At 38.0% G+C, this 4,823-nt stretch overlaps 1 long non-coding RNA gene across 1 annotated transcript; it reads left to right on the top strand.

Moving 5' to 3' along the window:
* Positions 1-674: 674 nt before the first annotated feature.
* On the top strand, positions 675-1,033 carry LOC106092307 (uncharacterized). Its single transcript, XR_001222135.2, has 2 exons — positions 675-768; positions 838-1,033. It is a non-coding gene; the product is annotated as an uncharacterized LOC106092307 (long non-coding RNA).
* Positions 1,034-4,823: the final 3,790 nt, after the last annotated feature.

The raw sequence follows: 4,823 nt of genomic DNA, 5'->3' as shown, positions 1-4,823 counted from the left end.
GGACCGAACTATAGAGTCAGGTATAGATTTCATGTATTTTTCTGCATTTTATGTGTTTTTATTTTAAAACTTTCCTATAGTTCTTAAAAAATCACCTTTTATTGCACACTCATGTTGGATATGATGACTTTAAGACTACAAACAAAATTTAACTTAAATCGATCCACTCATCTCCAAAAACTGATGCTTTGAAATTGAATGTAAACAGGAAGGCCCGCCTCCCCCCGGATGACAAAAAGAAGCAAGCTGCGGGAAGCGGTGAGGATAAATTGTGAGAAAATTTCAATAAAACCCGATCAAACGTGTTGGACTCTAAACGGAACATACATTTACGTATAAAAAAGAAATAAACTATTTTTTAAAATAATTTAATCAAATCTGACTTTTCGACTCTCCTTAACGCATATAGACGAAGAAACCCCCACATGTCTTTGTGATTTAACGGGTGTTCATATGCAGTCCACTATGAAAGTATATCTATACACATCCATATACGAATTGTTTATATATATTTATATGAATACCCTGTAGGAAATCTGGGGTTAAGTGTCTCCAAGTCGACACTTTTGTCGACTATGTGTGTGACATTTTTAACAAATTGTCTACATTGCTTTAAGTGACAGGTGGCAAACTATAATTTATTTTTATTTTTAATCGTTTTCTCAATTGTTTTATTGAAAGTAATTTTGCTGGTCAAAAGATCTTTACGAAAAAAAAATAAAATTGCAAATTAAGTGATGCTAATAAGTTACATAAGCTGACCAATATGTAAGCTTATAACTTTATTGTAGTACAAATTCTAGACACTAATTTAAACTTCTTGTTTGTACTTAACAGACACGGCGGAAGAATATAATTCTTGGTGATAATGCTGAACGTAACAGACATCAGGCATTTGGATACAGCAATTTTTGACGAAACATTTGGCAGCTATCCAAAGATTTCCAAATAAATAAAATACTATTTGTAATGCCTTTTTCAGCTAGTTTTGAAATTACGGACTAAATTGACAATGCCCCATATATCCCGCAAAGTCTCTATATATTCCCTAATGACTTACTATTGACAATGTTACTACTGACTTCTGAATGACAAACTCATATAAAATGTCTATAGCAAAAATCATGGGCCTGGGTATGATTTGTGTGTAGTTCTGGTGACAAAGTCAATAGTACGTCAGTATAGATTTACTAATGACATTTCCTACAGTGTATATATTGTACTACTGTGTATGTGTTTGTTTGGTGTAGTGCAAGCAGATTCGAACGCATTTGAACATTATTCCATCTTTATTTGATTATGATTAAATTCATAAATGTACCACAGCATGCAACAAACATATGCGTGTCCTATTCAGGACATGTATATTTGCTTGACTCAAGTTTGCGTTATTGTTAGGTTGTTCATTTGTATCCGAATGTTTGTTTGAATACTTATTTATTAATCCCTATAAGTGAGTATATATTTCCATCTTTTGCAGACGTTATCAACCCAATAATTCGGTATGAAATTCATAAAATATGAGTATAATTAAATTAAATCCTAATATAAGCACACGAGGGTTCCAAAAAACAAAAGCATTTTTTTGCCGAGTGCGTTAAATTGGCCCATCTTTGTCTTCCTCGTGGACAAGCAGATTTCGGTCTTTTCTGGGTTAACATTGAGACCCCTAAGTCTAGCCCAGTCGTATGCCATCTGCAAGACCCTTTCGGCAATTCTGCATAGTTGATTCGGATCCTTACCCCTTAGAAGTATTATAACATCGGGTTCAATTCCCTCTTCGGCCAGCATCCGTAATAGGTTATTTATGGAAGTCTCATATAGGAGTGGCGTTAAAATGCCGGACCAATCAAGCCACGAGCCCATAAACCGCATCTAACTATGACTTTCTCTGGATGCATTGGTAGCTCTTGCAATGCTTCTGGCTAAACTTCACTCCAAAATCGATAATTCTGCTTTTTAACGTACCCATAGAGCCAAAAATTAGCTTAAACAAGTAAAAGCGTGCTAAGTTCGTCCGGGCCGAATCTTATATACCGTCCACCATGGATCGCATTTGTCAAGTTCTTTTCCCGGCATCTCTTCTTAGGCAAAAAAGGATATAAGAAAAGATTAGCTTTGCCATTAAAGCGATATCAAGATATGGTCCGGATTAGACCACAATTAAATTATATGTTGGAGACCTGTGTAAAATGTCAGCCAATTCGAATAAGAATTGCGCCCTTTGGGGGCTCAAGAAGTAAAATAGAGAGATCGATTTATATGGGAGCCGTATCGGGCTATAAACCGATTCAGACCATAATAAACACGTATGTTGATGGTCATGAGAGAATCCGTCGTACAAAATTTCAGGCAAATCGGATAATAATTGCGACCTCTAGAGGCTCAAGAAGTCAAAATTCCAGATCGGTTTATATGGCAGCTATACCAGGTTTTGAACCGATTTGAACCATACTTGGCACAGTTTTTGGGTATCATAACAAAACACGTCGTGCAAAATTTCATTCCAATCGGATAAGAATTGCGCACTCTAGAGGCTCAAGAAGTCAAGAACCAAGATCGGTTTATATGGCAGCTATACCAGGTTTTGAACCGAATTGAACCATACTTGGCACAATTGTTGGATATCAAAAAAAAAAACACGTCGTGCAAAATTTCATTCCAATCGGATAAGAATTACGCACTCTAGAGGCTCAAGAAGTCAAGACCCAAGATCGGTTTATATGGCAGCTATATCAAAACATGGACCGATATGGCCCATTTTCAATACCAACCGACCTACATTAATAAGAAGTATTTGTGCAAAATTTCAAGCGGCTAGCTTTACTCCTTCAGAAGTTAGCGTGCTTTCGACAGACAGACGGACGGACGGACATGGCTAGATCGACATAAAATGTCGCGACGATCAAGAATATATATATTTTCTGGGGTCTCAGACGAATATTTCGAGTAGTTACAAACAGAATGATGAAATTAGTATACCCCCCATCCTATGGTGGAGGGTATAAAAATGAAACAAGTAAAAGCGTGCTAAGTTCGGCCGGGCCGAATCTTATATACCCTCCACCATGGATCGCATATGTCGAGTTCTTTTCCCGGCATCTCTTCTTAGGCAAAAAAAGGATATGAGAAAAGATTTGCTCTGCAATTAGAACGATATCAAGATATGGTCCGGTTTGGACCACAATTAAATTATATGTTGGAGACCTGTGTAAAATATCAGCCAATTCGAATAAAAATTGCGCCCTTTGTGGGCTCAAGAAGTAAAATAGAGAGATCGATTTATATGGGAGCTATATCAGGCTATAAACCGATTCAGACCATAATAAATACGTATGTTAATGGTCATGAGAGAATCCGTCGTACAAAATTTCAGGCAAATCGGATAATAATTGCGACCTCTAGAGGCTCAAGAAGTCAAGATCCCAGATCGGTTTATATGGCAGCTGTATGAGGTTATAAACCGATTTCAAACATATTTGGCACATTTGTTGGATATCATAACAAAATACTACGTGCCAAAATTCATTCAAATTGGATAAGAATTGCGCCCTCTTGAGGCTCAAGAAGTCAAGACCCAAGATCGGTTTATATGACAGCTATATCAGGTTATGAACCGATTTGAACCATACTTAGCACAATTGTTGGATATCACACCAAAACACGTCGTGCAAAATTTCATTCAAATCGGATAAGAATTGCGCACTCTAGAGGCTCAAGAAGTCAAGACCCAAGATCGGTTTATATGGCAGCTATATCAGTTTATGGACCGATTTGAACCATACTTATCACAGTTGTTGGATGTCATAACAAAACACGTCGTGCAAAATTTCATCCCAATCGGATAAGAATTGCGCACTCTAGAGGCTCAAGAAGTCAAGACCCAAGATCGGTTTATATGGCAGCTATATCAAAACATGGACCGATATGGCCCATTTACAATACCAACCGACCTACACTAATAAGAAGTATTTGTGCAAAATTTCAAGCGCCTAGCTTAACTCCTTCGGAAGTTAGCGTGCTTTCGACAGACAGACGGACGGACGGACGGACGGACGGACGGACGGACGGACGGACAGACGGACGGACATGGCTAGATCGACATAAAATGTCACAACGATCAAGAATATATATACTTTATGGGGTCTCAGACGAATATTTCGAGTAGTTACAAACAGAATGACGAAATTAGTATACCCCCCATCTTATGGTGGAGGGTATAAAAAGAGCAAGCGCGATGAATTTTCTTAACAGAGCACGCATTTTGATAACAAAATTTGTTCGTTTGTAAGACGATTCATTGTTAATTTATAGACCAAACTGGAGATGTTTGACATTGAAACAAAACACGAAACATGGTGAGCTGTTTAAACCAGTGTTGCCAAAAACTCATCCGTCCTAAAAACTCATCCTTCATTTATGTCATGGGACCCACATTTATCCACCTGTTTCTTAGCGTATGGTTTATCCAGTCGCTAAGGACCATGTACTGGTCTAAAGATTGGATCAGTATAACAGTCCGTACATTGTTATAAGCCTAATCGATATCAATACATACCGTCAATGTGTACGTCTTGACATCGAATGTGTACGTCTTGACCTAGTGCAGGGCAGTGTCCACCGATCTTCTCTTGATTGATAGGCATGCTGTTTAAGCAGTTCGCTGGATGTTCTATTCTTTATCATGCTATCCACAATACGTTTCATTGTTTGGAGTAGAAAGGACGTAAGGCTTAAAGATCTGTAGGCCTTTGTTGTCGCATACCTGAAAAAGAGGCCAGGTGGGTCTCCAGATAGTTTGCCTCCTTCTGTGGTAATGCCGG

This window comes from Stomoxys calcitrans, chromosome 3 (genome assembly GCF_963082655.1).
Source record: "Stomoxys calcitrans chromosome 3, idStoCalc2.1, whole genome shotgun sequence".
NCBI lineage: Eukaryota > Metazoa > Arthropoda > Insecta > Diptera > Muscidae > Stomoxys > Stomoxys calcitrans.
The sequence above is the reverse complement of the archived record's forward strand: the minus strand, read 5'-3'. Positions and strand labels throughout refer to the sequence as shown.